The following is a 13,110-nucleotide window of genomic DNA, read 5'->3' on the forward strand; positions in this document are numbered from 1 at the left end:
TAGTTTCAATGTTAATTAGTTTGGAAGAGTTGTTACTGTTAATAGTTGAGAATTAGTCACCTATTCTGAAATAATCTGAGTCAGTTTAATAATTCAGTCAGAGACAGACGTATTCATTTTAAATAGTTTGAGTTGTAGGACTAGTTTAAGATGCTTCTTGTGTGTTGTACCAAAAGTTTTAATCCTGAGGAAGAGAGAAGGGAAAATATTTTTCATTTATTTAATGGAACAAATGTACTTACAAATGCACTTGCAAATGATTGTTTGGCTGTATAAAAAATGCATGTTTTATTTAGAGAACTGAATACTTCAAAACTGTTCAGAGATAAGAACTGTTCATATAACAAGTAAACTATCACATTTTTAACCACAGAAACAACTTGTTGTGTCCAAAAAAAAAATGGTTTTAACTGTTGTAAATGAATGTGTGATTTGATGCTTTCTGAAGTTTTTTCTTTTCTTTTTCTTTTATTCTTAACAAGAAAATAATCTGCAACTAAGAATAAAGGCCCAGATTCCCTGCTGCACTGGGGCCACTTTGCATTTGTCTAGCACAGCAAAGCAGCTGTAAACCTGGCAAATCCAGCCAGTGGAAGATCTGCTCTGTATAGGGAAATCCTACGCAGAGTAGCTTGCGTAACTCCCGTCAACTGCTGTACTTCTGTTCTGCGTGGTGTCTTCACTGCACTGCACCGACGGGTCGTTAATGCAGTGCTACACCGTTTGAGGAGGTGGTTTTAGTACGTTGACTTCCTGATCGATTGAGGGGGTCTACACTGACTGCTCAGTTGATCTAGATAAGTTGAACTGACGGCGGCAAAGTCGCCGCTGTCAGTGTAGACATATCCTGAGTCCACTCAGTCACCCTTCCTGTGCCTTTCCCTCCAGCTCCCCTGTGAGGAGAAATTAGTTATGAGAAAATAGGTGTGGCTGGGGTGTTGCTGCCCCCAGTGATCCTCAGCTGCTGGAATGATCCTTTAGGGATCTTTATCAATTGGCATAAAACAAATCACTGCTGCTCTACTTTACATGGGGGAGCAACCCAGCATCCGAGGACTGAAGTACGGGGAAATGTTTTAAAGTCCCCTTAAGCTGGGCCAAGCACAGTTCTGATGCAGTCCAGAATCTAATCGAATGTCTAAGAGAGTTAACTAACCACCTAAAATGGACAGGTATAACTCAGACTTCATTAGGCTCCTCATAACTAGCCTCTAAAAGCTTTAGTAAAGTTGGTAATTATCCTATAAAATGATCTGCACTCAGACTTGGCAATCAGTTTTACCACCTTTAGGCTAATTTTAAAATAGTCTCTGCAAAGACCAAAAACAGGTGTTTACTCAGTTATAAATGCCTTTTCACAAATCTTATAGAAAGGGACCTAGGAGAAGGCAGACTTCATGGTTTATATTCACAAAGATGAACAGAACAAACTATGTGAAAATACATTTACATAAGCCTCAGTCCCCAACTGAACCACACTTGTACTAGGCAGCAGCTGAGAAAGGTTGCTTAGATCCATCCACCTGAGGCAGGTCTGGCTCTTTAGGTTGTTTTGAGTTAGGTGAGTGATAATGGCTTTTTCTTGCCTTCTCCATGCACTTTCCATACCTCCTACATTGAGGGACAGAACAGGTTGCATAGAGCTGGCTATACGTCAATAGCATGGGGCATTTGGATCAAGGGCCAAGGATCTCGCCAATAATGGTAAATATTTGAATAACCTTAATCAATATCAAAAGATTAGGCTGATGTTGCCTTCCTCAGTGGTCTTTGTCCATGTCTCCTACAGTCATCTTTGCACTTCTTTTGTGTCATCTATTGTGTATGGAATGTCCTGTGATCATTATTTAAATATGTATTTTAATATACATAGAACAAAATTTGCCTTATAATCATTTGGCAGATGAGCATTACACCAGATGTGAGGGACATAATGCCATGAGGTTCTGCCTCATATGGTAGGTACAGCATTTTGATACGACTTAGGGAACCACTGCCCCTTTTTGTTGCATCCTTGCTGAACTGATTTGAGAAGTCCTCTTGTAATGGCTGTGTAATGTGATTTCCTCTTTTCCTGTGATGCTGAGTTTCTTGAGCATCCTGGCTCTATGAACCTTTTAAAGCAACTGTGTCAGTACATACATGAGCCTCTGAAATGTTCTAAGCCTTGGGCACTGCGGCTGGAAGGGTTTTTTGTAGAACTCTGACATATCTTTAATAGAAAAGTAAGATCATTATATTGCAAATGCAGGCGCTCACGAAGGCATAGGGGTTTGCTCCCTCCTGAGATACTTCTAGTCTCATTTTCATCCTCCTTTTCTCCTCCTCCTACTTCAACCCCACTGCTTCTGTTTACACATCTGTTTGTCTCCCTCCCACACACAACAGTATGGAGTTTTCTTTTTTGAATGCCTTCTTGGAGCAGACAATGTTCCCATGTATGTGGCAGGCCCCCTTAATTTTTTTTTCTGTACAAATAAAGAGATTGTGTTTCTGTTGTAGTAGTGACCTAAAGAAGAACAAATATCCTACACCAATGCTGCTAGTTTTCTTTTTTGGTTGGCTGGCAATGTTGCATATGTTCTCTACCCCATTCCTTTTAGTCCTTTAACACTGTCACTTGTTGCAGATGTTTTCTCTAGGTTTTATTTCTGGTACAACCCTTCTCCTTCCCAAATTTTCCTTCTTACACACACACTACCATCTACCTCTCTTCAATTCAGGTTTTTATTCACATTTATTTGTTGTTTTTTAACATTGTGAAGCAAATCCTTGACTGGTATAACTTGGTGAGGATCCAGCCTTGTTTCTTTGGCTCTGTGACATTTCCTTTTAAAGAGTCCATAATCAACACCAAATTTTCATCTATGTTCTCTCCCCTCTTCTTTCTAACTGCTATTGCTAGAGTCCGTGCAGACAGAGAACACTTTGGTGTCATGTTCTTGAGGACCACAAATGTGTGTTGGCTCTTCATTTTGCAGGGGACAAAGTATCACAGGTGGAGAAAACTCAAAGGCTTTACAGATCTGTCTCATTTTGGCAACTATGTTGCTATATCATTTTAATTTGTATTTTGACTTTCCTTGGGTCTGAATCTCCACTCCATTAAACTGGCTGTGAGCTCAGATATGACCATAGGGAGACTTAAGAAACTGAAGCCAGTGGAGATACACCGGCATAACAAAGGCAGAATCAACCACATTGTTTTCTACCTAACCACATCTGTCATGCTTACACCTTGAAATCTACTGAGATAGTCATGTTAACATGACTCTACATTAACATGTTCCGTTTTATATTCCTTAATATATTAATTTTATATTCCTTAATAGATTAATATCAGGACAACAGTAATTAAATTTATTTCTGAAAACAAATCCTTTATTAAGTCTGTTTCTATTGATAAGATAAATATCACAAAGTGCTACCAAATCTCTGTATGTACAGATGTACAGTATTTCCGGTATACATCAAACGCTATGGTGAGTTTAACAAATATTTTTAGTACCCCAAGATCTGGTATATCAGAACAGAATATAATCAGACAAAAACAACACAAGTCTGCTCTCCATTAGTCATGTGTACGTCTTCCTCATTACTATTAACAAGACATAAAAGCTATATGGAGTAGAGAGCATTTACAGTTGATTCTGTTCAAAATGGACATTTTCCAGCTGTATGAATTAAATTTACCATATTTGCAGTATTTCCCATTCTACGTAGAATAATATCAAAAAACAATCAGTTGCACACCAACAAATGCAATCTTTAAGGGGGTTACGTGTGCCATTATTGACAGATTGAAGCAGTTATAATACACATAGCTTGCTAGTGAAGTGATCTGATTTTTACTGTTTTAAAATGACTTAAAGTTGATGTATAAATTGCAATTTCTTTTGTGAACTTACTATTCCTTTTCTTGTTTTAACATTTTTTTGTTAGACTGAAATAGATAGTTAGTTATTTCTTCGAGTTGTTTTGGGTTGCTTAGAGTTTATATCCTTCTGATATATAGGGTAGAGACTGGCCAGCAACCTCATAGTGTAGTAAACATACATTCCTTAATGGTGTCCCCTGTGTTAAGGGATGCTTAGGTCTCAGAGCTCTAGGTTGCTAGCCACTTCTATCTTCAAACAGCTAGAGAGTGATAGAAATTAGAGAGAGAAAAGACCCATGAGGTCATTCAGTCCTCCCACCCACCAGTGGAAGACGGTTTTCTACAGTACATTAAAGAGTGCTTTCTCCATTCTATTTTTGACTAGTGATGGAACTATCATGACTTCCCCTGGGCCTCATTCTGAGAAAGCATGCCTGTGTTAAAAGGGCTGTGATTTTATGGAACTGCCAACCACAGCCACAACATTACAGTACCTAGGGTACCTACAGAGTGGGTCAACTGGAAGATACTGCTGGATAGGATATAAGGTGTGGAGTAGCAGATGCCAATTTGGGGCCACACAAAATTTCTACAGGCAGTGCCCCTGCCTGTGGGGGTCACACCCGCCTTTCTCATTCTATATATCCTGGCAAAAATCTGCTGCAAAGGTCGCATCCACAGTACATCTGTGGGTATAGAGACACATTGTGCAGTTCTCTGCTGCTTTACCCAGCACAATTGAGACCAAGACAGAGTTTTGTGCTCCTTGTCATGCTAACACAACCACATGACACTGGATTGGGCCCTTGGGAAAGAATCCCATAGTCTAATTGAAATAATATTTCCTAATGTCAAGCCAAATAGTGATGTTCATGTTGCAACATCTATTCATTCCCTCTCTCACTCCAAATCATTCTCTACAATGGCTCTCCTTACCTAAGGAACTTCAAATATATGTCATTGGTGGTAATTAGCCATATTTAGTTCTTTTAATCTTCCTCCTAGGTCAGTGCTTCCATATTCCTAATCATTTTATTTACCATTTTCTGAATTCCCTTCACTTAGTTAATGCCTGTCTTATACTGAAGTACCAAAACTCCATGTAAATTCAGCTGGACTCAGTGAGTATAAAGAGTGACCGTCAACTCTTTGGAGATCTCTGATGACATTCAGGTTTTGGGGCAGAGATTAATGGTACATGGTGGTACCTCTGATGAAAGCAGAGGGGATCTCCACCTTTTCTTCCTGGCTGTGGTATGCAACACTCTCCCTCAACTTCCCCTCCTCAGTGGCTTGTTCAGTGACAGCTTCCCATCCTGTTTCAGTCCATCTAGTTGTTGTTTTTGCGGTATTGTATATTCTTCTTGTGAAGTGCGTGTGTAACATTTCTCAGAAGCCAAAATCATCTGGCAAACTGATAATTTTGAGTGAGGTACAATAAACAAGTTAAATTGTGTTTTAGGCACAGTTCACTGGACAGTCTTGTTTTTGTTCCTTTGTGTTTACTTGTTCTTAGCTGTAGACAATGATAGAAGAATAAATCCTTATCTCTAAGAAAAGGGAAAAATCTGGAGCCAACAGAAAATGCATGTGATGACAAATAGTCTCCTCACTGCTTTAGGACAAGTAGAAACCAAGTTAGAGTTATCTCCATCTTAAAACATAGAGGAATCAGAAACAAATGTTCCCTCTGACCAAGTGAAGGACAGCTCTGGGTTTTTTCATATTTTTAATTTGTACATCAAATCTTCAGCATAGTGATATTTGAAGCTAACTGGTAGCACTAAAATTAATATTAATTGAGAACAGGCCCTCTTTTATCCTTGATGTCAGCCCAGTCGTGAGGTGATGTTCTTCCCGTATAGAAATCTTTTGCTCAAGTAGGCGCAGAGGCCTCTGTCAAATGATATGTCTTACATTACAAAAAAAAATATCTGTTTTGGGAAACAGACTACTGGTCCAATTTCAAAAGAAAAATAAATCCAAAGAGACTGGCAGTATTGAGGCTTCTGGTGAAGAAAACAGTGATTGATTAGATCAGGGCCATTAATATCCCCTATCTCCAATGACTAAGCAGTACTTATTGCTTTGGCACACTCAGTGGTTACAAGAATTGTGATAACTTGGATCATACTATATGCCCAGCTGTTAGCGACAACTTATTTCATTTGTAACTGTTGTCTGTGGCTTGCCAGTCATCTAATGTAAGGAAAATATAGATGATAAATTGTTGACTGTTATTTTGAAACTCTTTCCAAATCCGATTGATTTAACTTTGTAGCATGATGTGTATTGGTACCGGAGGGGAAAAAACCCATAATTTATATTTCAAGACTTGCAGTCCCTCTGAGTCTGTAGTTCAATTTCCAGCAGTGGGGACTGTTTCCTAAAGCCATTTAGCATCCAACCTTGTTCTAAGTTACAAATACATATGTCAGCATGGCACATGTAGAAGTTTTTGTTAGTGAAGGACAGAAGAGGACAAATATTGTGTTTATCTTTACAGCCTCCCATCCCCCAATTTCACTTTTTAATAAGGAAATTCAGGGAAAACACTTTGAAGCACCCGTTATTGACTGTTTGTATCTTATTACATTGTCTTACATTTGAATTGCACGATACTCTTGTTCAAATCCAATGAAAAGTTTTGTTAGTTGTATAATAGAAACACTCAAGGTTTTCTATAGGTTTCCATTAAGTTAAATTATATTCCAATAAAAAATAATAATAATAATAAAAGTATGGGATATACTACTGTATGCTTTGTATTAGATAAAATCAGAACAGCTGTTCCCAGTATTAGAGGAAAAAATAAGGGAATTCCCCTAGTTAATGCTCATTAAGATAGCTTCCCAGCCACCAGGGCAAGGGAGAAGAAATCCTAACAGACCCTGTGACAGGAAGGCCTGGCCCTTCATGGTTTAGAGTGAGAACACATTTAGACTGAAATCATCCTGCCTTGAGAGTTCTCCTGTTAACAGGAATTTTCCACTGGATCTCTTTGGCTGACTTCAGGCTGCTGTATGTTGCTTATATCATGAGTGGTGGTCGTAGTGTACCAGATAGTGCAACTCAATCTATTTTACATCATTGACTTGTTAGCACATTACTCATGTTAAATAATTTAGTGCCTCAAAGAGGTAGAGGACTAATGGGAAGAAGAGAACTTTCTCTTATAAGACAGTGATGCATTCTGTCTAGTTGCTGTGTATCTGTTGGGGATGGGATTTGGTTATGTTGTTTCTTAATTCTTCACCTCAATCATCCGAAATCTACACACAGAAACTAAAATATTGTAGCATAGCTGATCTGTAACACTGGCTTCCTTTTGAACCACCAGAGCATGAGAAAAATTATAAAAAGTTTTATCCTGGTTAAAAAAAATTAGAATGCCAGTTTTTTGTTTCTGCCCATTACTTATCAGTTATGATGTATAAGGAGGGATTTCAAACTTATTTATAATTTTCCTTCAATTACTACATGTGGAATAAGAAGAAAGCAAATTTATATTATTGTGTGAGGAAACTGTAGCCCTCTCTCCCCACAATCAAGAAACCCCATGCTTTCAAGTATAACCTGCCTACTTGTGATGACATCTATAGGCTTAGTAAAACAATGCTTTAAATACTTGGTAGTTCAATTTCAAGAATTCAAGCTGAATTTCTTTAGCGCAATACAAATGATATTCATAATATCTGATTATCATTGAGCTGAATAAAGTTAATTATACCTTGTTTGTGTTTGATCAACAGTGGCTAAGGAACCACTGTGCACGTTGGCTATTCTGTTTTGTTTTTGTTTTTTGTTCTTTGTTTGTTTGTTTTTTGTTTGAGGCAGAAGAAATTATATCTCTACTAATAGACTTTAAGGTCAGAAGAGACCGTTATGATCATCTAGTCTGACCTCCTGCACAACGCAGGCCACAGAACCTCATACACCAACTCCTGCAAGAGACCCCTAATCTATGACTGAGTTATTGAAGTCCTCAAATCTGTTTTAAAGACTTCAAGGTACAGAGAATACACCAGCAAATGACCCATGCCCCATACTGCAGAGGAAAGCAAAAAAAATCCAGGGCCTATGTCAATCTGCCCTGGGGGAAAATTCCTTTCTGATCCCAGATATGGCGATCAGCTAAACCCTGAGCATGTGGGAAAACTCACCAGCCAGACACCTGGAAAGAATTCTCTGTAGTAACTCAGAGCCCACCCTACCTAACATCCCATCACAGGCCATTGGGTATATTTACCACTAGTAGTCTAAGATCAGTCAATTGCCAAATTAGGCTGTCCCATCAGAACATCCCCTTCATAAACATATCAAGCTCAGTCTTGAAGCCACTTAGTTATATTAAATACTTTGTAAATTTAGAACAGTGAAAATGAGAAAATATCAATGGCCTTCTTAACATACTTTCTTGTCCTTGTACGTGTGACCCTTCTGTGCCCAGGGTAGACACCTGAAAATGCCAAGGTCAGGGCAGGCTGCAAAAGGAGAGCAGATTCTCCCAACACTGGTGGGTGACACTGAAGTCAGTCTTCCCAACCAGCCACAAACAGCTTCTGATTCCCCACACCGGTTATCAAGAAGCCAATATACAAATATAAACAACCCCCTTTACTGCATTTCAGTCTCCAGTTCCCACTCAGCCACTAGATGCAGTAAAGAAACCAGTTATTTAAAACTCTGTGCTCTTTACCCAAAAGGGTTTCTCCTGACCCCAAAGGGTCAGCCACAGTACCAGATCAATATAAGTTTAGATCTTACCCAAAATACCACACTGCCAGCCAATTATATATCCATATATATCAAGTTTCTAGAAGAACTGTGGAGTTTTCAGGCTTGTATAGTCCCTCTGGTATACATCCAGTACCTGGATGGATCTCAGTCCTTTTGTTTCACAGCTTCATTTCAGTTGTAGATGAGATGATCCAGAAGTAGGTAAAGACTGAAAGACAGACTAAAGACAAAATGGATCCTAGGCCTCTCCCTTTTATGTCTTCTGGCTTTTTTCCATGCAGTTTGTGGAATTTTACAGGAACCAAAATGGAGTCCAGATTCACATGAGTAAGTCCTGGTGACTCATCCGGTATATCCCTGGCTTCTCCCACTGGGTCCCTTGCACCTGTGAATGTCTTAATGGGCCATTAAGCAGGCCATCCCTGCAGTCATCCTGTCTGAGGCGTTACCCAAACACAGCACAATTTGAAATACAGATATATCAACCATATCCATAACTTCCATTACACACACAACTCATGAACATAAACATTATCATCTTACTTAGCACATTATAACCTTTCTAACAGTACCGGACATGGCATATCTCACATGAATTATTATGATTTTGATATACTGATGTCAAACAATATACTAAATGCCCCTCCCCCCGCCCAATCCAGCCAGCGTGACAGTACGTAAACACACAAGGGTAAAATCATGAACAAATTAGTTTAATGGTCAATGTTCACAACTGCAATAGCTATGCAAAAGATGAAGCTGCCTTCTATGTACTGCGATCTCATTCAGACATTGTATAGTTCCTTATTCTCATATGTGCAACAGAGAATATATTCTGTACTATGAATGGTGTTTCAAGGACAAATGGTTTCCAGAGGTAGCCTATCCCAATACGAGAGAGAGTTCTATACTTACTAACCTCAGAAACATTTTAAGTAATCAATCAGCCATAGATCTAATTGCCACAGCTGAAAATCACCATAATTTAAAAACTTAAGACAAACAAATCCAGAACACAGACGAGCTTTTTTGTGCAATCTTTTGGCAATATAGCAATCACATGCTGCAGCCACCTCTGGAATCCATGGAATAAACAGTTTTTGGTAGAGCATGATGTCCCCAGGTCTCTTTAATTGCATTGGTCCATGCAAGGAAAAAACAAAAGGTATAGAAGTATTCTCAAATTAAGTCAACAAATACCCACATTAAGTTCCTGGATGTTTTTCATCAGATAAATTCTCCCTCCCCATCCAACTCATGAAAACTTTTTACTAATACAGGTTTCCAAAAATATGATTTTTATTGCTGAGAATACCTTTTGATCTTTCTGAGAGGAGAGTTTATCATGAGTCTAGCCAGAAAAATGGGTAAGAGAGAGTTTATCCATTGAGCATTTCCAATATGCATTTCTACAACATTCAGGTAAAAATAACACCACCAATCTAAATCTAGTGTTAAAGATAGCCTAAACTTCATTAGTTCCACTTTAATTTATGTTTTTAATGTGACATAACTGTGAAGCATATATGTTAGGCAGAGCCATTTTTCCATTGCATCTCCCATGCTAACCAGTGATTAAGGCCACAGATTACACACACGTTGTAATTAGATTCAAATATTATATGTGGTACAATATGAGACTATAAATCAAGGAATAAGTGATTATGAAAGACCATACTTACTCTGTTCTGATCACCAAACAAATTGTCTTTAGTTCTTTTTCATGTTCATAATACAATGAACTGTTTACATGGAAAGTTTTATTTTGGTCCAATTCTATGTAATTTTTCGAAGAGCATGTCTTAGAAATCCTGGAGAGCATGTTCACAGTATTTTTCAGACTTTATGAATAGGTTACATTAAAAATGATCCAGAGAACACCCTAAAAAGCAAAATTAGGGCAACCAGGTAGCAAGTATGAAAAATTGGGCTTGGGGGGGGGGAAGGAGGGAGAATAGGTGCCCATATAAGACTAAGCCTCAAATATTGGGACTTTCCCTGTAATCGTGACATCTGGGCACCATAAGCAAAATACAAATTCTAACTTCTTTGTCCATAATTTGATGAGGAAACTGATGCTAATACATGACTGCATTAAACTTGTACCTCCCCTTCAAATATTGGAATTGTGGTAGCTAGTGACTACATACAGCCTCTTAACTAATGGTACAAGATTGCCTGCTTATGTACAGATCTGCAGAAGAATGTAACTCTTGCAAATGAGAAAGGTAAGTGTGTTTTATTCAGCTGTCATACCTTCAAATAAACTTAGAGGTGACATGGTAGCTGTTCAGCAGGATATATTGCTTTTATCTATGCAATTGTGGCATTCTGAGTTATAAAAATTGGTAATGTTGTCTTGTTGGGATTTACTGGTAACTTGACAGATTTATACCAGGAAACAGATGTTCCTTAATAGCTATGAAAGAGCTATGGGTACTGTAGAATTGCAAAATTATCTTCACATAGTGGGAATTGTATTTCTTAATATTAGAAATAGACACAAGCCAAGAGATCTCTGTGCATTTTAAAATGTGTTAGCTGAAAATCACTATCAATTTGAAAGTTTCACTTGGAAAAAAATGTTTTCAGCAAGATAATGTTCAAGTAAATCATTTCTCTTTGACGTTTTTCTCAACTCCACTTTAGTGAGCTTGTCACGGTGGTCAGAAGACAATCCATACCAGTGAGCGGTTGTCACCACTGATCACATAGGTCACCACCCATCCTTGGTGCCTCACAATACATCACTGCTGTAGCTCCCAATAGTGGGATGTCCACAGCCAGCCTACAAACATGCAGGTCACACCCTGAATGTCTGTGTGGTTAGACAGCCCTGGTTCACCATCTCTGGCCCCAGCAGCCTGTCTACAGCCTCACAACCCCACTCTGGCTTCCACCAGCCTTGATGACTACTTGCAGAGTGACAACCCAACTCACTCCCGGTTCTGAATTTTCCCAAAGCTGTGCGCTCTGTAATGTCCAGTCCTCTCCTGGACAGTTCAGAAAAATGATAATGTCTGTTTGTTCCTCTAAAGACACACAACCCACCAGCTTGCTGCATTAACTGGGGTTAACATTCATTTTAATTCAAATTTATTAACAAAAGAAGGTAGGATTTTAAGTGAGTTGAAGTATAAGAAATAAAATTAGAAAGAGTTACAAGCAAATAAAAGTCTAAAACTTAACCTAGCAAGGTACAGACTTTGTTCAAGATGGTTTCTCACATATATTCAGTGGTAAAAGAAAAGAGAGCTTAATTTTGTCTGATCAAAAGAACCACCTGCTCTTGACCCAGGAGAGAAAAGAATGAACAAAAAGAGTTCAGTTTCTTCTGTATTGAGTTTAGTATTTTCAAAGACTCCTTCTCACTTTTGTTTTTAACATTTGCTCTAAGGCTTTCACTAGACTTTTGAAAAAATATTTTGATATTTTTGTCCCTGTAGAACTGAACAACTAGTCACTCATTAATTTTACAGAGCCTTCTTGTGCTTCTTTGCACCCTTTCTTGGTTATATATTTTAGATCCAAAAATCAAAGTGATTACATAAGAAAAATGAGAGAGGTCATAAGCTGGTGTTCTATCTCTCTAGGAAGATGGTTCAACAACGGCCTAAATGCATTGGCACATATCCTGCAGTATTTGGGCTAGTTGGTAAGTTTAATGTATGGCTCAGGGAATTGCTAATGAGATGGAAAACAACCAAACAAAAAAACTTTCCCCTCCAAATCAATTAGCCAGAATGAGGACCCAGTCAATAATGGCAAACTTGTTATCGTATTTTGATGATACATATGATGGCTGATTAGTGACTCGAGTGTAGGATAATATTTAATTTTAGTCCAGTTTTTAGGTGACAGGAATCCACACCACAAAACTGCCATCACAAATGGCAACTTTATTGGCATTCTCTATGAAGAAGCCAAAGACCAAATGGAAACTGAAATATTCTGTCGCTTCTTTGTTAGGGCAGTGGTACGTTGGTAAGGTGATGTGGGGGAAGCTTTCACTGATTCCAGCCATGTTGTACCTGTTTTGTGTATATATAAAGGACTTGACTGGTCAACATTATCAGTTAGGCACCTTTCATAAACATGATATTGAATTAAATATTTAAAACTAAAGTTTAACTTTCCTGCCAAAGCATGGGCTGAAAATGTGTTACCTTTAATGAGCTCACTTGTGATAAGGCAACAAAAATAAATGGTTAATGGGTATTTTTGGCTTGTTTACCTGTCAGGAGGACTTCCTAACTGAAATTTTCTTTTTATGTTTTTGTGGGTTTGCCTTTTTTTTTTTTTTTTTTTTGGCATGATTATTTGTTCCTTTAGGAAGTTCTCTCAGTCCTCACTCATATAATTAATCTTGGTTTTTTACCTTTAATGACTAAAAATTACTATACTATTTTAAAAAATTTATAAATAACAGTTGTGCAACTTCCCTCCTTTCCCTCCCCCACCACCAACACACATGCATACCTTATGGTAGAGAA

General features: G+C 38.2%; 1 long non-coding RNA gene across 1 annotated transcript in view; it reads left to right on the forward strand.

The window, feature by feature from the left end:
* The window catches only part of LOC137166756 (uncharacterized), a 115,545-nt gene that overhangs the window by 23,071 nt on the left and 79,364 nt on the right, over positions 1–13,110 (forward strand). The window lies entirely within an intron of this gene.

This window comes from Emydura macquarii, unplaced genomic scaffold (assembly GCF_026122565.2).
Source record: "Emydura macquarii macquarii isolate MOO-44397 ecotype Brisbane River unplaced genomic scaffold, CSIRO-AGI_Emac_v2 contig_2897, whole genome shotgun sequence".
Lineage (NCBI taxonomy): Eukaryota > Metazoa > Chordata > Testudines > Chelidae > Emydura > Emydura macquarii.